Raw genomic sequence first — 22,456 nt, 5'->3', positions numbered from 1 at the left:
CTAACACAATCTTTTTTGTCCTTTTTCTAATCTAAAAACACAAATGAATTTAACCAGAACCGGAAGCATCTCTACCATATAATCCATTTGAGCATTAAGTTCCACCAATCTTCCTAGGAGGCAGGCTGCAAGGAGTGATACGCAGGGGCAAGGGCATGAAACAAAAGCGACAGGATTTCCATACACCAGGTGAAAAACAAGAGCTCGTGAGCAAGGAAAGAGTTATTTCTAAAACAAGGTCCTGTGAAAGGTTTATGTAAAGTAGGAGGGAGAAGGGCTATTTTATTGGTGATGACACGGCCTTGGCCCCAAGTCGCCACGGTCGTCTCCTGCTCAGCTCACCCATCCCTCCCCTCTGCATTCCTTGCTTGCTCTCGTCGTTCTACATATACTCATCTCCAGGCACAGCTTGGACGCACACTCCTCTAAGCAGCTACCACTACATGCGTACATTTGCAGTCCAGCCAGCCCCAGTTGATCGTCTCTCATTCCCTCTTCCACCTCGTTCGTGTTAGTGCTCAATGGCGTCCAGCAATGGGCTGGCAGCCCCGAGCTCGCCCGTTGCGGCAAATACTGCTCCTCCACCAGCGACTACCATGGAGCCCAAGATGGACGCCGGGCTGCTAGCACTGGCCTGCTCTGGCTCTTCCCACGATCTGGAATCATTCCTCGACGGGAAGCCAGCGGCCTACACCATCGGAAGCTCGGCGAGGCAGCCACCTTCTCTGTACGCGGTTACAGTTGAAGGTGGCACTCTTCTCCATGTGGTCGCCGCTAGCCATGGCGACTCTGAGGACTTACTGAACAAAGCTAATCTCGTCTACGGCAAGGCACCCAGCCTCCTCTTCGTGCAAAACAGCCAGGGAGATACGCCCCTGCACTGTGCTGCACGGGCGGGGAACCTCCCAATGATGTCTCGTTTCATTGATCTTGCTGATGGTCAGGGCATTAACAATGGTAAAGGGCTGCTGCAAACACAAAACAAGCTCAAAGAGACAGCCTTGCACGAGGCCGTCCGCTTTGGGAGCAATGATATGGTCAACTTGCTCATGACCCATGATCCAGAATTGGCCACTCTTCCTGAAGAAGGTACTTTACCGTTGTACCTCGCCATCTTACTGGAAAATGGAATCATCGCAAAAACACTCTACGAGTTGAGCGGCGGGGTTCTTTCATACTCTGGACCAAACGGACAAAATGCATTGCATGTTGCTGTTCAGCAGAGCCAAGGTACCTACTTTTAAATCCCAATTTCACCTACCATTTTTTAGATATATAGTACACTTTCTCTTCCATAATTCTTGTCGTTGTTTACATCAATTTTGACAAATTTTAGATAGCTAATATCCCGAGAACATGTATAAATTAACCGTATTCAAGCAATTTTTTTACTCCTATGTCGCGGGTATCAGATTTTGGAGTTCTCCCATGGATCAATCACATAAAAAATAGAGAGAAGTCGATATTACAACCATGAACTACCGTCAAAGTTTAGTATACAATCCTGAACTTCAAAACCGTCCACTTCACAACCTCAAACTTCGAAAACCAGACAAAAACCAACCCTGGGCTGGTTTTTGACTGTTTTTGATCGGTTTTGACTGGTCATCAGCCCAGTCAGCGTCCAGCCAGCCACCACATCATCGAACTCACTTTAAAAAAAAAACACTTAAATGGCCGCCACGCCATTGCCTCCCCATGCCCCACCCCATGGCCGCCGCCGCCTTCTGCCGCGCAACCATGGCCTTTGGCCGATCGTCGCCACCGCCGTCGCTGACTGACGGCATGCCTGCAACCGCTCCAGCCTCCTACTCCTGTTCTCCTTCTCCCTTGCTCCTCCTCCAGCCGGAGAGGAACATGATCTGGAGCACTGGGAAGCTATCTAGGGGTCGATGGAGAGGAGGTGCAGCCCCGTAGCTCGACGGATTTGGTGCAGTCCAGCCCTCCCGTGCTCCCGTCCGTTCCCCCAATCGGTTGCCGACGGAGCGAGTGGGCGTGGTGCAAGGGCGTGTGGGCGCACGCACGTGCTGCCTGGGAAGGCGCAGGGTGAATGGGGCCGTATTCTTCAGCTCTTCAACCTCGTGGCCATGGCTGGCCGGCAATGGTTCCCTCGGGTACGACGTGTTGGCGCAAACCCGGAAACCATATGCACAACGAAACTCAACTCGAGCACGAACTCGGAGCAATGGTGACGAACGCCGCGGCCGGCGAACCGGCCTGTATCTTGGCAACCTTTATTCACTGGATTTGGCAGCACTAAAGAACTACATCATCTTGACTTTATACACCAGAAGACGCAGCGCCCACGCATGCATAACCCCACGCATGCACTACCTCCGGAATCGGCCTCTTCTCGTCGTGAGCCACTCGCTCCTCCGCGAGACCCGGCCAAGCATCCATGCAATTAGCTTGCACGTACTAACTACCTGGAGACTTATTCCACTGATGCATGCAACACACGCACACACTAGTCGGGCACACACGCCCGCACTAAACACACAGCCATGACACGCGTGGTTTATTTTCTAACACTAGTATGCACGTACCTAGATAAAATCAATCATTATTCAATTTTCACATTGATATAAATTTGAACAAATAATTTTAAGCACACCACTAAATAAAACATATATCTTTTATTTGAAATTGCTGCTTCACCCTAGAAATACAAAGCAAAAAAAATTGAATTATCATCTACATGCAAGCCACATATCGATCAACACAAATATCCAAACTACTAATCAGGATTAATTTTACCAGTTCAAACCGGAAGGTCCACCAGTGATGGTTGGTTTCATCACTAAACCAAGGCAGAGATTTGATTGAACTCATATCCAAATTACTAACGAGGACAAATTTTACCAGTTCAAACAAATTTTTAGTGTTACAGTGTAATGACTCATGATTAGGTATGAAATTTGAAGAAACGACATTAGCATGTAATCTTTGCATGGGGTGCAATATGGATTGAGGCCAGATCAGCGCAATGACGTTGTTGGTTGCAACTTCATATGTCCATCAGCTCGCTGTTTGTGCTTGATCGATATATTTGCCGCTTCTCTTCCGGTTCCTCACCCTCTTCCGCTATGCCTTGCTGTCGGTCTTCGGACCCTTAAAGAGACATGCATTGGTGCTTGATCTTCTCAGGTACCAATGTATCATCCACAACTAAAATCAGGAGCTACAGCAAAAAATAATGTGCAATGGGATACTTTGTCTATCTAAGATTAAGTTGGCAAATTAATTTTTATCCGTCTAACTCTTAGCTCTACACCTCAAGATAAGTCAGGCAACTCTAGCGAAAATGTTATACGGAACCATGGTTCAGCCGAACCTACGCTCGACACCATTGATCTTTGGACACTTTTCATAAGGATCCGTGCATGATTGATTAAAAAATGCATGATGGGAGCTGTTTGTATGTTAAACAATGCGTGACGCGGATCCACATGTAGCAGGATGTTGAATCGTACGGCGTCGACCAAAGGTTCGGCTGAACCATGGTCCAGAATCACGCCTAGCCGAACCTACGCTCGACACCATTGATCTCTAGACACTTTTTATAAGGATCCGTGCATGATTGATTAAAAAATGTATGATGGGAGCTGTTTGCATGTTAAACAATGCATGACGCGGATCCACATGTAGCAGGATGTTGAATCGTACGGCGTCGACCATAGGTTCGGCTGAACCATGGTCCAGAATCACGCCTCTCCAACTCCAGTTTTCCTATTATAACATTGCATTAGACACGTATAATCTATTCGCCAAAAAGAAAGAGAGAAAAAGACACGTATAATCTGCCTGTTTTGAGTATTGCATACAGCTCCCAATGTAAACCGAGAATGATGTGTAGTGATGATTAATTACCTCATTTTGAACTGCTCATGGTTCGGGTTTTGGCTTCTTTTTCTTGCAGGACAGTGGGTTCGGGCCCTGCAGAAGGACACAGATCATCATTTCATAACTTAAAATGTTGATGATGCCCACAGCCCACTAGACCATAAGGATCAAATATACTCTGTGCATATGACGAATATCCTGAAAAAGGGCAGAGGTAAATATAACCTTCGCTCTGTTCCTTGTGAACTTGCTTTTCCCTGCCACAACTCCAGGCGCAATTCCATCAACAGACGTCCTTCCTTCTGATGACGCTTTCAGTAGCTTCTTAAATTCTGATTTTTCCATATGTATACGCTTCTCCTCATCCAACTGAGCAAACTTACGTTGCTGCAGAGGGTTTCTCTATAAAGAGAGAGTTCTTCAAACCATATATCACAGGAACACAAGGAACCTACAACGAAGCAAAACATGCATGAGCAGGTTCTGCAGAAGCAGTCCATAAGATGGCAAAATACATTGGTTCTATCGTTTCTGCAAAGTAGACGATATGCTAGTTGTCGGTTGGTTTAATGTCCCTGAGCAGACCTTTTCAGAAATAAAATTCAGGTGATAAAATGGTAAAGATACAATGCTACAAAAGCATAGTGAATTGTCATACCTCCCAGTGACAGAATACAATCCACTGCACTGACCAGTTTTTCATGCTCGCAGCTGAACACACCAACAGAAGTCCACAGAAAAAAGCAATCGTCAGTTCCTCGAGCTAATCAAGTCACAATACAGTAAGACTCTCCTGACTGAATATAGTAGCAGTAGTATAGTACCAGAAATTCCTACAATCAAAGTGATAAAACAAAACCAACCTGATCCAAAATCCAGTATACAATTTCATAGTTGGCAAAGAAGTTTCATACTATACATGGGTTTAATGTAACCAGTGCCAAACTACAAAACTAACAGTGAGGCCTCATGTTATTGTAAAGTTATAATCCATAATTCAAATTGCACCTAGGTTTCCCGAAAGCCCAGAACAAAATTGGCTGCATCCTGTATCATCAGGTGATTAAATAGCCGGCACCCAAATTCGAAACTGCATATAAGCTACCAATGCAGGTAGGATTTTAGATAGCCCAAACCCAAATTGACTCTATCAGGTGACTAATATGACAGAACAAAGTCATTCAATTCGAAATTGCATCGATGACCAACGCATTTTTTCACAGAGCTTTCTAGCATGTAAATAAAATAAATAAAAACAGGAGGATAGAAGTTAACATCAGAAGGGGACCTGGCGGTGGCGAGGAGCTGGGTGGCTCGAAAGCCTGAGAGTGGTACTTGCCGATGCAGCGGAGCTCGACCTGGACGCACTTGGAGGTGAAGAGCGGGGGCGCCCGGTCGGCGTAGAGGAGCTCATGGAGGGCGTCGTCGACGGGGAGGAGTTGTTGGACGAGGAGGTGGTGCACGAAAGTGCCGTCGACGAGCACCTTGTAAGCCTCGCGGAAGCCGAAGCATGTGGAGTAGAACTTGACCACCTTGCAGTGCCGCGACCACCTCTTCACCCTCTTCGCGGCAGCTCCGGTGGTGCCCCAAGGGAAGCGACAGGAAACGTGTGATGCGCGCCGGTAAGGCCGCGAGGTGGGTGGCGGAGGGGTGCGGACTCGGGTAGGGCGGCGGCGTGTCGAGTGCAAGGTTTTGGTTACGGAATAAGACATTTTTATTGAGGGGACAGGTAAACGTGGTTACCACAGTTACCACGAAATTTCGAGCACATTTCTAACGAATTTTCAACAAAATTTATAACGCAATTTTGAATTCAAATTCTTTCAAAATAGATATAGATAGCACCTGAACTTGTATTTATCATAAAAGAGCTACTAGCTCAGTGGAACGTTGTCTACGTGAGTGCTGTGACATGATGTCATACTTTATTATACAATGGGCGTTTGAATTCATAAGATTCGAAAAATTCGATTCTTTTGCTCCAAATGACCATTTACCAAGGGTGGCCGAAATATGTGGTAACCATGGCAAATCTTGAAATTTCGAGCGGTAAACAAAACCCCTGGTCGAGTGGAGGTGGAGGAGGCGCGAGGGGATTTCGTCGAAATCACTAGTTGAGGAGTACTTGTTGCAAAGATCACTCCAACCTCCCCAGGTTGCGACAAGTGGCGCGCTGCATGTGCGCCACTTGTCGCAACCCGAGAGTTTTCCCTTTTTTCGTAGATCCGTTTATTTAAAATGTTTTATCTCTTAAACCGTGCGTTCAAATCTCAAACCGCTTTCATCGTTGGATTCCTCGCATCAAGATCTTCAAAGCTAGATCCCATATTGATAGGTTTTGACGAACTTTTTTTCACGAAAGAACCGGACGAAAAAACCGAACCGGGAGCTCTAACAATGGAATATCCTGAAAAACAGTTGCTGAAAATATAACATTTGCTCTGTTTCTTTTAAATTTGCTTTTCTCTGCAGCTACTCCGGGGGCGATTCCATCGACAGACGTCTTTCCTTCCGATGACCCTTTCAGTAGCTTCTTAAATTCTGATTTTTCCATATGTATACTCTTCTCCTCATCCAACTGAGCAAACTTACGCTGCTGCACGGAGGGTTGCTCAATAAACAGGGAGTTCTTCAGACCATATATCACAGGAACACAAGGAACCTACAACCAAGAAAACACATGCATCAACACATTGTTGCACAAAAAGTTCGTAAGATAACATGGCAAAATATATTTCTTTTTCTGTTGTTTCTGTTAAATAGATGATATAATACTTGTCAGTTGTATTAACGTCCCTGAGCAATTTCTTTCACAAATAAAATTTAGGTGATAACATGGTAAAAGTAGAATGGTACAAAAGCATAGCAAATCTTCATACCTCTCGTAGCTTTGCCCGGGAGTGTTTGACAAAAAAACTACCACAATTGGGGTCCTCGTCCCACAGAACTATCACTTTTTAATATGTGGTCGAAAACTACCAAAAATTCTTAATTTTGTGACTAAAAACTACCACTTTCAGGTAATAGACAGTTTAAACAATTTAAATATGTTGACCATTCAGTTGACCGTTATTACAGGTGGGACCCACACGTCATTCTTCTTTCTCCTCTCTCTATCTTTCTTTGGCATTTTCACAAACAGCTTCTGTGCATGGGAGGGAAGGAGGTCAAACTCCGGTGATGCGCCCGCCGGGGAGACGCCCCTGCTGCACGCTGTGGTCGCCGGCTCCTTGCTGCCCGGCGAGGCGTCCTCCGCGTCGTCGTCGTCCTAGTTGCCGCCGAAGGCCGGCTCTCCCTCCCCCGGAATCAGGACCACCGTCGCGGCGAGCCCTTGCTGCCGGAAGCTAGTCCGTCGGGGCTGGCGGCGAGCAGGTTGAGCAGCTCGTCGCCGACCAGATCCGCTGCCTCGCGTCCGCCGCCTCGACGGAGTTCCCTTCGGTCGCCCCTCATCTCCACCTCCCGTCGTTGGTGCCTAGCGCCGTCGCCCGCTCGTCTTGGTGCGCGAGGCGGCCCATGCCCCTGCACCTGGAGAGCTACCGCGTGTGGGCACGGGGCGGCGGCGGCAAGTCATCGGAGTCGCGTCCTTGGCAGCCGGTCCGGGCGCATCCGCTACAGGCCGGTGGCGCGCCTGCTTCTTTGGGGCCTTGGGCGCGTCCGTGACAGAGGCGGGAGCCGGCGTCGGACCACGGGAGTCCGCTGGCGGCGAGACGGGGGGACTGGTCCGGCGGCGAGACAGGGCACGGGTCCGGTAGCGTCGATCTGCAGCGCGGGTGGGGGTGGGAGGTGCGAGGCGACGGCTGCGGGTGGGCCAGTCTCCCCTAGCATTGACTTTTCAGTCACATTAGCCCTGACGGGTGGGCTAGTTTTGTCAGTTTTTAGTTTAAATCATATAAAACGATCATCAAGTGAAACTGGTAGTTTTTAGAAACAAATTAAGAAATTTCCGGTAGTTTCAGATCAAAATTTTCAAAGTGGTAGTTCTGTGAGACAAAAACCCCTAAAATGATAGTTTTTTGTCAAACACTCTTTGCCCGGAGACCAGAATCCTGGGTGGCGACAAAGTAGTGCTCCGGATTCTTATCACCAACCAGGGACAGGATACAGTCCACAGCACTGACCACTTTGTCATGCTCGCAACTGAAGATACAAATAAAATTACAGAGGACAAACAATTAGCGCCTCCGCAAGTCACAATACTGCAAAACTATTCTCACTGAATGTAGTAGTACTATGAATACACTCAACACATCAACAGAAGTCTCTCTCAAAAAAGAAAAACACATCAGCAGAAGTCAATTGAACAATCCGTACACCGGTAAAGCTACCCTTCCTGAAGGACTGAACGTAGTAGTAGTACTTCATACAAACTGAAAGAACAAAACCAATGCGCACAATTCTGGTACACGTTTTTCAGTTTGGCCATGAAGGTTCCTAGTTGGAAAATGGAACCAAGCTAACCAATGTGATCTGATTCCAATATATTGTTTGCAGTTGGTAATATCGGAGGCAAACAAAACAGTGCCACTTTACAGGATAAGCACAAGGAGGGACGTTCTGATTAACGAGCAGTTCAAATTGGTTGGTTTTCAGACAGCCCAAACCCAGATTGGCTCTAATTCTATCACATACTCCTTCCGTTCGGAAATACTTGTCCTAAAAATGGATAAAATGAATGTATCTATAACTTAAATAAGTTTAGATACAACCATTTGTAGGACAAGTATTTCCGGAGACAATTAAATAACTATTGCTAAAACTAACCCTAGAATTTGCCAGAGTGAGATTTACCTATGTGGCGACCAAGCGTACGAGAGTACTCAACGGTTTTGTCGGCGCCTCGGCAGCACTTTGCGCCGCAGCCTCCGCATCACCCTTCCCCGCCTCTTTCGTACATGATGGCGCCGGCGGGAGAGCTTTCTAAAGCGCCGACGACTCTGAATCGAGGTTGCATAAGCCATTGGGGTTGGGGCCGAACATGCCAATGGCGAAGCATTCCGTCCGTCAGCGCTTCGGGCCGGAAGAACTCGCACCGCCACCGGAGCCGGTCGCCATGGGTAGCGCTGGTGGAAACTGAATGGGGGGGGGGGGGGGAGGGGACGGGTCGAAACGGCGGCATACTAGACCTAATACATGGCGTTTCGCCGTCTAACGGCGTCCGTCAACCCGACAGGCAGGACCCACCTGTCGGTTTTGCGGCTAGATCAGGGCGTCAGTGCTCTGTGTTACACATTAGGCACAAACGGTGGTTTTTTGTGTCCTGACTCAAATTTGATACTAAGTTGTTACGCTAGCCCTAAGTGTGGTGGTTTTGGGTAGCTTGTTGGTCTGATGAGGTCATAAAAATTTACCATTGCTTTTAAAAATGGTACTCCCTCAATGGTCGTACTCATGGTATATACGCAATGCGTGTCGTCCTAGAAGGGCTGCACAATTTCCGAGAGATACTTATGGTGTGTTGAGTCTTTGCTTTGGTCATACTCATGGTATATGTAATGCGTGTGTCTTGTGCTTTTCGTTCCTTTTAGAAAAGGGTGAAGCACCTTTGCCACCCAGGAGACCCAACCCAGGATTCTTCCGAGTGATATAAAAGCAAGCACAGATGAGCCACGCTTCTCTCACATCTCCCTCCCTCCACACAAGGCGCAGCATAAGCAGAGCACAAAGCTAACCAAAAGCTCCAACGCCTGGTTATCTTCTCGCGAGTCGCCGGCCTCGCTCTCACCGTCGTTGAAGTGGCCGTCGTCATGTCAACCCCGACCAAGCACATGGTCCGCGCGCCCCAGAATGCCATCAGGTAAGTACTTTGTCCGTTCCGTAATTTTTTCTGTTGTAATGCTATGATCAAAGATGAAATACTCCTTCCATAAAGAAATATAAAAGCATTTAGATCACTAAAATAGTGATCTAAACACTCTTATATTTGTTTACAGAGGGAGTAGATTGAAAGTTCCTCGCGGAAAAAATAAGAGTAAGGAACTTATAAAGTAGATTATCCTGTCATCGCTCCTTGAATTAAGTTTTTTTGAGAAATCTTGTCACTTTATTGATTCAAGATAATATTCATTTTTTTTGTCCAGATATTATTCATAGGTACAAGTAAAACATGGGTTTCTTTTAGACTGGTTTCTTGGGCAAGCTATTGCCTTGCCTCACAAAGCAAAGAAGTTACTACAAGTAAAATAGGAGCAGTTATCTTTATTTTAGCGGCTTTGCTACATGGACGGGCTATTACGAGGCTTGGCGCCCACCCCATCAAGGGGGGGATTAATTAGGGAGGAGGGGGTTATTTAGCCCAATTAAAAATGGACAAATCAGGTGCCCCCGCCGCCCATCTTGTCGCTGTCCCTGCCGCCCTCGCCGCCCCCGCCGCCCGTACGCGCCCGCTCAATCGTAGTACCCACACACACACATGCACACACACATACACACACACACACTACACGTGCACACACATGTACGTACACACACACATACACACACACTACACGTACACACACTACACGTACACACATACACACACATATTTTTTTTTTACTTATTTTCTGTTTTCTATTGTTTGGATGAATTAATTAATATAACTAGTTTATTTTTAGAATGTTAGAAATGTTATATGTTAGATGAATTAGAAATAGTTTATTTTTAGTAAGAAAATTTATGTATATGAGATTATTTGAACTAGTTTATTTTTAGTAAGAAATCTTGGTATATGAGATTAGTTGAACTAGTTGAATTAATATAACTAGTTTATTTTTAGTAAATGCTTAGTTGAACTAGTTGAATTAATATAACTAGTTTATTTTTAGTAAATGCTTAGTTGAACTAGTTGAATTAATATAACTAGTTTATTTTTAGTAAATGCCTAGTTGAACTAGTTGAATTAATAGAACTAGTTTATTTTTAGCAAGGAAATTTAGGTATATGAGATTATTTGAACTAATTAAAATTTAGGTATATGAGATTATTTGAATTAATATAACTAGTTTATTTTTAGTAAATGCTTAGTTGAATTAATAGAAGTAGTTGAATTAATTGAATTAGTAAGTGTTTAATGTTTCGCCTATATGAACATAGGAAATGTCGTCTGACGACGGAAAAAATTTCATTATGTGCGAATACAGTGAAGACCAGCGCGGTCAGTGCGACAGAAATTTCCTTGTTGATGATAGGCGATTCAGCATCAAGCTGGATGAGACCTTCGAATTCGATACAGTAATTAAGCATCACTTATATATGCTTCATTTGCCTGACTTATAATTTTTAATTTTCACTATTCTACTAGCGCATCCCCTGCCATGCAAGAATTTTTGTCTTGGATAAGATAGGTTTCAATGATATGGAAACTATGGAGGTAAAGAGAGTTTACCTGAAAACTGAGCATGGTTATACTTTCAACGTCAAAGTATACAATGCACATACGTACACCTATTTTGAATGCAAAACTTGGCAAGCACTATGCAACGCTTATGCATTTGAGCCTGGTATGGTTATCAACTTTGATATTCGTCTGGAAGATGATATTGAAGGTAATAGAGACATATGGATCGATGTGCAGACGCCTCTTGTTCTACCATTATGTGAGTTCTTCTCAACTATATTTTTGTCTTTGATATTGCTTATTCAAAAATAATTGACAACTAATTTCTATTGACAGCTTATTTCCATTCAAGCAAACATGTCCGGCGCTTGATAGACAGGACCTACTACTGTCCCGGAGCTGAACTAAACTGCGGGGAGATAAGTCATTATGTTTCATGGCTTGAGGATCTTCATACTGTAAAGACAAATTTTCTTCCTGCACTTAGAAATGTTAGTACTCAAAACGTGCGACCAATAGTGATGGTATTGAACTACGGTCACATCTATTTAGGAATGATGGTAAGAATTTTACTATTTGTCCTCAGTGCATCTTTTGCATACATAATTTTTGCTAAACTTTCATTGCTAAGTATATTAATTAAGTACTATACGATGTTCTTTAACTGGAATTCTCGATGACAGTTGTGCCTCAGGGGATCGAGACTAAAGGTCGCATGTCAATTGTTAGCTTATGGCCAAGATATCCTGCATTGCACATGAATGCATTCAGGATTTCTAGAAGCGATGAATGCTTAATAGTGAAAGATTGGAGGAAATTTTTTAACGATCGCAGAGAAGTACTAGGGGGCAGCAATGAGAAGCGCATCCCACGATTAGGAGACAGGTTCATCTGCATGCTCCAGTATGATGAATCAGGAGAGCTATACATGTTCTATGCTATTTTACCAGAGAAAGAGTAGCTAGCAGGAGTGATTTAGCTAGTTCACGCTGCTCTTAGTACTTGTCCTTTCATGTCCGTGTTCTTCGTTCTGAACTTAATCTCCAAGAGTGATTTGCTTTTGTGGTGTTATATATGAACGCTTATAATATCATGACAATCATGTTGAACTCGATGATATTTTTGCTTCTGGTACAAGTGAATGTTTCTTCTTTAAGCTATTGTTGGTGGTGATTAGATAGCGGTAATGACTATGATGATTAAATAGTGATAATGACGACTACGATGATTTTAGCTAGCTGGCTAGAGTATATATATACACTCATGTTGATGATATGATGCAAGAGTTTTTATGTTAATATGATGATGATGATGAGTTATTATATCATTTAATGAAAGAAACCACAGATTAGTTTTAGCTGGATGGATCCTACCTAAGTGGTCAAGTATATATATGCATGCCATATCCATATATATTAATTAGGTGATCAAGTATAATATGGATATGGCATATACTTGATCACTTAGCTAGCTAGATCCAAATGCATCCAGTCGAAACTAATCCGCGGTACTTTCACCTAATGATTTAACAACTCATTATAATGTAAAACAATCACTAAATTAAATTGAAAACACAAAATTAAAGGAAAAATTAAAAAAAAACACCCAAACATTTAGTACCGGTTGGTGTTACCAACCGGTACTAAAGCCCTACGCGCACCCGGGCCTGGCTCGTGCCACGTGTTTGCACTTTAGCGCCGGTCCGTGACGAACCGGTACTAAAGGGGTGGGGCTTTAGTCCCCACTCTTTAGTGCTTGTTGGCGAACCGGCACTAAAGGCCGTCACGAACCGGCACTAAAGGCCGGTTCTGCACTAGTGTCTGCCTCATTGCTGGACCCACACGTCAGCTGCACGCCTGCAGAAAAAGGAAAGAAAACAGTTGGGGATGGAGGAGATTAGTGCAGGCGGTGTGTATGGCGGGTTGGGTCGGGACGGTGCCACATAGGACTGCTAGAGGTGGAGGCAGGGGAAGATCCTTTTCTTCTTCTTCTTCCTCCTCCACCTCCCACTCCCATGTAGTAGCACTATAGCAGCAACCAACTGCTGCCCCGCAATGGAGCAATATATCCGTTTCTTCCTCCTCGTCCCAAAGGATCCTCCTCCTCCTCCTCGTCACGGCCTTTTCGTTACTTTATTAATGTTGTGTGAGCATGGAATACACTTATGTTTGTTGTTAAGCTGGGGAAAATATTTTTAAAATATTTTATGCTTTTATAGATAACTATTTAGGAAGGTTGTCTAAGTTGAAGTGCCTGATCGCTCTTTGAAATGCCAATTACATTGTAGTCCTTGATTGAGCACTATTGTGCTGATAGTCCCCGCATTATTTTGTTGTTGGCTATTCAGTTATACTAAACTTTTTTACTTCATCACAACTATTCATGACACATAAATACATATTACCCTTATTGTTATATTTAGTGATATATTTTATTATATGTATGTATTACTAGTGAAATTGACAAGGACATCCCACTCATACACATTAAGTTAAATAAATTTGAATATATTCATTTTATGCTAAATCAAAGTAATATGTTTTGTCATTTAATTAATTTTGTGGTTTAATTTGGGTTGTTTATAAAAATAATATAGTGGTTTTCACCATAAATTAAGAATAGCAAAAATATCACATAAGAACACAAGGTAAATATACTATGTTGTGCTTGTATGCTTCCTTTACACAATATTCATAGTTATCTGTAGAACTTGTTGGCTGCTATTGATTGTATATATCAGGTTTAGGCATAACTAAATACACTATTCTAGAGTGTATGTGATGCCAATAAGTAGTTTATTGTTGAATATCTTCTCAATGTTCTCGCCAGTGATGGGTGCTTGTTTCTTTGTCAAATATGCATGTATTTATCTTAGGAATAATTAGTTAGGCATTGAAATATGAGCGCTTTGTACTTGGTATGAAACCCTTTTGTTTATAGCATATCAAATTCAATGTTTGTAATGTTGTTGTTTTGAATATTTTTTGAAAAACATAACGATATGATGTTTGCGTATTGGTCTCCACACCATGACACAATCTAGTTTGTGCAAGAACATTCTAATATGCATTTCTACGTGCACACAACAAGAGATAAGTGAGATAAAAAGTGCACAAGGACAGTCACAACCATGATGAGAACATTGGATTAAAAGTTGATTCACGAATAAAAACATTTAGGAGCCTAAACATTTATGACATTGACAGTCCATTTTTATTGTAGCATTCATATCAGTGTGGCCTTTAAACTAGACTAAATCTACATAGTTTGACAAGCTTTTCTCACGCTCTTTTGTTGGTCGATGGTAACGTATTAGTTGTAAACCATTTATAACAAATTACCACATGATAACCTTAGTACCAAGATAGTGGCAAATTCTTAAACCATCGGGTGGTAAGAAAGGAGAAACTAGTATATCATGCTTGCACTATGGATCCAACATTGAGACACGACACAAGTAACATAATTGATATCTTTCAAAGCCTGACCAAGAGCAATTTATTTTTTAACCAAGTCTAAACTAACTTGATGGCCCCAAAAACCAACTCAGTCCAAAACATTATTCATGAGCTATTTGGAGAATTACATTGGCAGAAACCGTGGATGTACAACATAGCTACAATGTTTCGTAGACTAACTTGGGAGCAAGGAAGGAGAATGGGATTTCTCCCATTGCGCCGTCCCCACCTCTAACTTTTAACTTGCTGATCGATCATCAAAATTGCCGTCGCGCATCTTCTGCTTATCGAAACACGTTTCGTTTCTTTCTTTCTTTCTTTCTTTCTTTCTTGGATCACATCACATCACATCATCCATCCATTCAAGAGGGGCAGGGCGTATGTGTGGTGTGCTCAACTTGAGTCATCGATCCATAGATACACAGTTACACACAGAAATTTCTTCAATCTCCACTTCTTCACATACGTGTGGGAGTTATTTGACATTATTATTTAGAGCAATGCATATGCACAAATATGTGTGGTAAAAGTAGAAGCTGAGATTTAGGTATCTAGTTCTTAGGTCTGTTGTAAAAGCATAATTGTATTTGGCCACGTAAATATTTTCACTTCTCGTGTAAAAATGAATTTAGATACCCAAAGTTTTGTTTTGATGTTGGGGATGCTCTAAGCTTGTTCCATGGCCACGAAGGCCACTGCCTTTGCCCACATGGCCACAAGTACATACCGATCATGCCGAGATTCTCTTATTTAAGTCAGGTGACTTAGCGGTCAGTGACATCTGGCTCGTCTAACAGCATAGGCCACATGTCAAGTGACTGAAAGTCACATGACTTAGTCATAGGATCTACGCCCATACTATAGAATATGCTCTGTAGCTGGAGTATACATGTGTAAAGTGTAATTGGGGATTTCTCCAGCTAATAGAATGGTTTAGAGACACTCAGCGTCGGCTGTTATATAGCCCGGCAAGGAGTAGAGCGGGAACAGTAACGGTAAACGGATGAAACGCTACAGAACAGCGGCGGACACTGAGCCGTTGGATCTTCTTTAACTGGATGCTGGCGAGCCATTGGATAACTGAACTTGATTCAGCTACACTGAAGAAATAGGCAGTTCACTTCAGTCTGACAGCATGGCCAAAAATACTATACCGATCATGTCCAGATTCTCTAATTTAAGTAAGGTGACTTAGTGGTCATTGACATCTGGGTCCTTCACAACCTAGGCCACGTGTCAAGTAACTGAAAGTCACATGACTTGAGTCATAAGACCTACGGCCATACTGATCACACTCATACTCACATGCTTGGTCTTTTGTTTTGCGAGGGACATGGCTGGCCATCTTCTTCATCATCTTCTCCCCACACACATACATGCATAAGTTTTTTTTTTTTTTTTTTTGTGAAAAGAAGGATTTGCCCTTGGCCTTTAAATCAAGCGATGCACACAATCGAGAGGTTGTATACCATTGCCGAAACTATGGACCCAACGATGCGATAGTACTAGCTACTTGATACCGCACTAACCCACTTGAAACTAAAGCTGTACGACTGAAACTCACTTGATACAACACAGACTTGTGTATTCACGGGCTATTTTGAGAATTATACCCCGAATAGAAAATTGTGAATGCACAACCTAGCCACTACGGTGACTAAATTAACCTCATAGTCTCATACTCCCTCCGGCCGGAAAAACTTGTCCCTCAAATGAATGTATCTAGCACCAAGTTAGTGCTAGATACATCCATTTGAAAAACAAGTTTGGGACAAGTTTTTTCGGATGGAGGGAGTACTTCCCTAGCGAGTGACCAAGCCAAAGCAAATGCTCAATGGTTCGCCTCTATCAAACTGTTGGTTCAAGCGAAATAAAGATAACCTAAGTAATTAATATTAACCTTGATTAAAAGGTCTTATATTAGTCTATACAGAAGGAGTACTAGATTAGTATAGAACTATTGAGTTCAGCTGGACCCAACTCTAACACCGCCCATGTCTCCCGTCTCAAATTACTGTGAATTTATAGCTTCGTCCTATGTCAAATTCGCCGAACAAAACCTCTATTCCGGCTGCCACCGCCTACCCTCACTTTTCGGTTGCACGCCGATCATGGCCTTATCCAAAACCCTTTCCCATTCTTACTTTCTCGAACCTCTGATCTCTTGACGCCATCCTTTTAATGGCGTACACATCTAGAAATAAGAGATGAATGTTCCTACAAAGCTCCTCATAGCTCAGCGACTCTCGGCCGTCGGATGCGTTTGCTTGATGAGTTTTTGGTCGTCCGATCGAGCGCATGGAAGAGCTGGGCCGTCGGATCTGGGATGGGCACTATAGAAATGAATAGTTACTGCCTCCAACTGCGGTAGTCACCGTCGTCTCGTGCCACCGCGCGTAATTACGCTGCCCCACTGAGGGCATTCTCGTCATTTCGTGTAAAGTGGTATAAAAGTTGGGTGCTCCTGTGTTGAAGACCTAGCCGCCTCCTCTCCCTCCCGCTCTCTCGTTCCCCTCCCCTCCCGCGCGCCTCTTCTCCTCCCGCCCACATCGCCGCCGCCGCCACCCACCGCCTCGAACCAGCATCTCCCGAAGGGGCGCCACGGCCGGTGGCGCCGCTGCCCCCCCCCCCATCGAGCTTGATTGTCCCCATCGCAAGGAGGAGCGGAGGTTGCCACTGGTGCCGCTACTCGGCCCTCTCTTCCCACTGCGTTGATCCGACGCGCCGCTGATCTGCGGGCGGCCACGGCTAACCCTAGAGCGGAGGTTGCCGCTGCCGCCGTTGCTCGGCCCTTTCTTCCCTACACTAGTAGAAAAAGGGCCTATTGTCCCGGTTGGTAAGGGACTTTTGTCCCGGTTCCTGAACTGGGACTAAAGGGTCAGTACTAATGCCCTGGCCCTTTAGTCCCGGTTCAGTCCAGAACCGGGACAGATGGCCTCCATGTGGCATGTGTGCTGAGCCCAGGCAGGAGGGCCTTTTGTCCCGGTTGGTGGCACCAACAGGGACCAATAGGCATCCACGCGTCAGCATTTCTGTGGCTGGGGTTTTTGTTTTTTTAAGGGGGGGGGGGGTTGGGGTTTTGGGGGGTTAATTTAGGTGTTTCATATATTATGTTATCTAGCTAATTAATAGAGAGAAGTGTCCTCTCTTTTGTCCATGCTTGGTCGACGCTACGTACTATACATACGTATAGAGAGGACTAGCTAGACACGCTAGCTAGCTAGTAAGCAAACGAAGGAAACAAAAGATCGTCATGAACATATATGCATACAGAGAGAAGTGATATCGACCACCTCTCCTTCTCCGAGAGATTGGTCGAACAACAAGTTCTCGTATATCTATCCGACACTACCGGCTACATATATACAATAATTATCTTTTACAAATATAATCTCCTAACATACGGACACGTGGTCCACATAGTATTCTCCATCTTCAGCGATCACGTGGTCAAGAAAGCATGCGATCTGGTGCTAGGAGTTCATCCCGCATCCGAAACATCTAATTTGAAGAAGGGGGTCAATACATACATACATACATACATACATATATATATATATATATGAATGAATGAAACTCAACACAAATGATGGTAATAAAATAAAATGGTGAATATTGTTATTTACGTACTTCATATTGTTCGTCAGAGTAGCCCCGCTCATAGGTCGTGTGGCGGATGGACTCGGAAACATAGTATCCACAGAAATCATTCCCTTGTTCCTGCCACAACCACTTTACAAGAAATAGAGGTCAATCAAACTGATAAGCAAGAATGCCAAATGGTATTGATGAAACTAGCGCTTGAATCACTAGGAGATGCGCGGAACATGCTACTATATATAGTACTTACTTTCGGGTGTCTAAATTCCAGCTTCTTCAGCAGTCCCGGAGCTTTTTTGGTGAATTTTCTCCAAACCCTGCCAGACAAAGAAAACAATTACTTGATATCATAAATGAACAAAGTTGCTGATATGGTGGATAATGATCGATTTAACTTACTTCTCGAGCATTTGAGTCATGTCCGCATACTCCTGGGGATCTTTTCGTTTTGAGTATAAGACAGTTACTACTCCCTGCTCAAGCTTAATCTCTAGGAGAATATAGTGGAACCTGCGCACGCATGCATAACTCATCAATTACATTACTATAACCTGGACTAATATATAAGGGAAACCAAATATGCAGAAGCTAGACAGTAACACTCACTTGAAGTTGTAAGGAAAGAGTATTATATCTTTGTTTTCATTTATTACCAACGATCGTAGCAAGTTGGCCTCGGTATCTTCGGCATGAAATTTAACCTCAGTTGCATCTATGAGATTTGTGCTAATGAAGCCAATATCACCGACTTGTCTTTTCTTCAATTCGGCGATCTTCAATCTGCATAATATAGTGAGGATAATTATAAATACATGCAATGAAAGAGCTGGCCTATATATATATAGAGGGACTTAATGACAGAAGTAGTACTACTTACAGACAGTAGCAGGTGATCGTTACTTTATCGAGGGCCAATTGATTGAAAAACTGAAAGAACTCCTCAAATGGAACATGCAACAGTTCAATTCCAATGAGTTCATGCTCCTTTTTAACTCTCAGGTACAAAGTATTACTCCCCCAGACTCTCTGCAGGTTTTCATGTACCAATCATGCAATCTTCACATCATCGTTGTTAGAGATCTTTCATCTTTGACGAGAGGCTTCCCGTACTCGTATCTGTGTATCTGCACCTCCAAGAAATCATAATGTACATCGTCGGGCAGGTAACCTCCAAGATTGCTATAACCGGGCACCATCCTCGAATCAACGATGTCGCTAGCAGGCACCTTGAGCGGGGGGCACGATTGCTTCGCTTGTTCGCCGATCTGGGCAATTTGTTTCCCAGCTCGTCGTTCTTTCATCCTTTGATCACTGACAGTACTTCCCGACCGCTCCGCTACGACAAATGTCTTTCCAATAATGCGCTCATAGTTGCCTTTTGGCGGAGACTTGGGTGGTTTTGTCAGGGCAGCCAGAGTGCGCTTCGCTTTCACCGGATCTACCTTCTCCTCCGGAGGTGGATGTCTCTGTGCTTTCAACCCTTGAAACCAGTCCTTCACTTCGGTTCACGCGATTTCACGTTCTCCTCCGGGGTCATCTCGTATGGTAACTTCTCTGGAGTCTTCAGAGAAGGACCGAATCTGTATTTCCTCCCGCCTCTGGTTGTACTGCTAGACGCCGGCAGAGCAGACGGAGCGGCTGTCTTCTTACAAGGCGGAGGAGAAGGACTACGACGCGTCGGAGCAGCCGGAGCGACGGTGGGTCTCTTCCGCCCTTGCTGACGAGGCGGAGAAGGAGGAGGCTGGCTGCTCGGGCGCGCCGGCGCAGGCGAAGGAGGCGGAGTGCCGCCACGCGCCGGAGAAGGAGCCGGCCGAGTGCCCTGATCGTCACTCGCCGGAGGAGGAGGCGGTGGAGGAGGCGGAGTGCCCTGACTCGCCGGAGGAGGAGGAGGAGGCGGAGGCGTCCAGTTCGGAAGGTTGATGAGATCCTTCCGCCATAGGAATGGAGTCTTCAGAGCAGAACCCAACCGAGTCTCCCCTTCACTGGTAGGGCGGTCAAGCTGGAGCTCCTCAAATCCCTCCGTTATTTCATCCACCATCACCCTAGCATATCCTTCTGGAATCGGCCGGTAGTAAAAAGTTGCGCCGAATTCAGTAGGAAAAACAAAGCCAACAGCCGCCTTGACCTTCATATTAATCCATTGCGTCATAAGGTGGCAATTTTGTGACTCCGTGATAGCATCCACGGGATAGCTGGCAGGAGCCGTCAATACATGCTCTGGCTGAAGCAGCTCGGTGGAAGCCATGCTGCTTCTCTGCTGAGATGGCGGGGTAGCTTCCGGGAAAGCTTCGGCAGTTCGTTTGCTGCGATTTGCTTCTCGTTCCTCTATCCCTTGTACCCTTGCTTTAAGCGCCTGCAGTTAGGTCTGCTGCACTTTCTTCCTCCTCTCCTGGCATTTGTAACCGCCTGCGTCCAGAAACCCAGCCTTTCACGAAACGGAGCCTAGCGTGCCTCGTGTCCGTCCAGGGTGCTCAGGATTCCCGAGGGCCATTGTGAGCTCGTCATTCTCTCTGTCTAGAACGAAGGTCCCTTGCCGCGCTGCCTCGATATATTGCTGAAGCCTCTTGACCGGTATGTCCAATTGACCGTCCGTCCAAATGCACTTCCCTGATACAGGGTCCAAGGTTCTGCCAGCCCCGAAGAACCAAGTCCGGCAACGGTCTGGCCAGTTCATTGTCTCTGGTTCGATCCCTTTATCAAGCAGATCATTCTCAGCCTTGGACCACTTAGGCCGGGCTACGAGGTATCCACCTGACCCCGTGCGATGGTGAAGCTTCTTCTTCGCAACATTTTGCTTGTTTGTCGTCGACATCTTTTTACTCTTTTCCGATGTCTTGTGGGCCACAAATGCGGGCCAGTCATCTCTGATCTTCTCATATTTGCCCTTGAATTCTGGTGTCTCTTTTTTATCGAAAAACCTATTCAGGTCTTTCTTCCACCTCCTGAATAGGTCTGCCATCTTCTTAAGAGCAAAAGACTTGATTAATTGCTCTTTAACTGGCTTCTCCGGATCATCCTCTGGCGGTAGGGTGAAATTTGACTTCAGCTCAGTCCAAAGATCATTTTTCTGCATATCATTGACATAAGACACCTTAGGGTCTTATTTAGCCGGCTTTAACCATTGATGGATGCTGATCGGGATCTTGTCCCTAACCAGAACACCGCACTGAGCAACAAATGCGTTCTTTGTCCGGATGGGTTCAATCGGTTGGCCGTCGCGCACGATTGCTATGATCTCAAACCTTTCATCCGAGCTCAACTTTTTCTTCGGGCCTCGTCTCTTTACCGAAGTTGTGCTCGATCCAGAGGGCTAGAAAAAAGAACAAAGACGAGAGTTAATTAATATGTGTACATACCAAAACAAAACAAATGCATCGATTAGCTAGTCAGCACAGGCTTAACTAATATATATACCTGGCCGGACTCGGTTCGGTCACCGGAGCCGTCCTCACGGTCTCCTTCTTGCACCGGCATTGGGTCACTGGAGCCATCATAATCATAGCCAGCTGCTTCTTCACCCTCTCCTTCCAGACCATCGGTATCGTTGAGAAACAACGAGACGACATCACTTCCTTGTGCGATTATGTCCCTCAACAACGCTTCTTATGCTTCGTCTCGGGGGGTGTCCATAGTTTCTACAAATATTTACAACATGGCAACTATTATTCAAACATGATAGATGGATATATTAGTGGCAAACGTAGAACTAGCTAGCTAATCACAGTAAGGAATCATATTAATTAGTGGCCTCGACGCTGCTTCTCTAGGGTTTCGGGTGGCCTCGACAATGCTTCAAGGGTTAGGGGTGGCCTCTAGAACGCTTCAAGGAGGGGGGTATATCGACCCCCCCACGTGTTGAAGTTATCGGGGAGGGGGTATATCGACCCCCCACGTGTTGAAGTTACCGGGAGGGGGTATATCGACCCCCCCGCATGTTGAAGTTATCGGGAGGGGGTATATCGACCCCCCCAATGTGTTGAAGTTATCGGGAGTTTATATCGACACGACATACGTACATGGGAAAATAATATTATCGGGGAGGGGGTATATCAAACCCCCCTCGTGTTGAAGTTATCGGGAGGGGGTATATCGACGACAACAAACCCGATAAAACATAAGAAAACAAAGAAGAAATAAAAAGAGGAGAAGAAGACAGGAATATCTAGAGGAGAAGATCGAAGAAAAAAAAGAGGAGAAGATGAAAGGAATAGAGGAGAAGAAGAAAAAATAGAATATATTC

The 22,456-nt window shown here is 44.8% G+C and overlaps 2 pseudogenes; one reads left to right on the top strand and one right to left on the bottom strand.

The window, feature by feature from the left end:
- Nucleotides 1-521: 521 nt before the first annotated feature.
- On the top strand, nt 522-1,326 carry LOC147967042 (uncharacterized; annotated as a pseudogene).
- A 1,692-nt stretch (nt 1,327-3,018) lies between these two features.
- LOC147967041 (uncharacterized) lies at nt 3,019-9,634 on the bottom strand (annotated as a pseudogene).
- Nucleotides 9,635-22,456: the final 12,822 nt, after the last annotated feature.

This window comes from Triticum urartu, chromosome 6A (assembly GCF_056163025.1).
Source record: "Triticum urartu cultivar PI428250 chromosome 6A, HENAU_Tu73, whole genome shotgun sequence".
Classification (NCBI taxonomy): Eukaryota; Viridiplantae; Streptophyta; class Magnoliopsida; order Poales; family Poaceae; genus Triticum; species Triticum urartu.
This window is presented reverse-complemented; position numbering and strand designations above follow the sequence as displayed.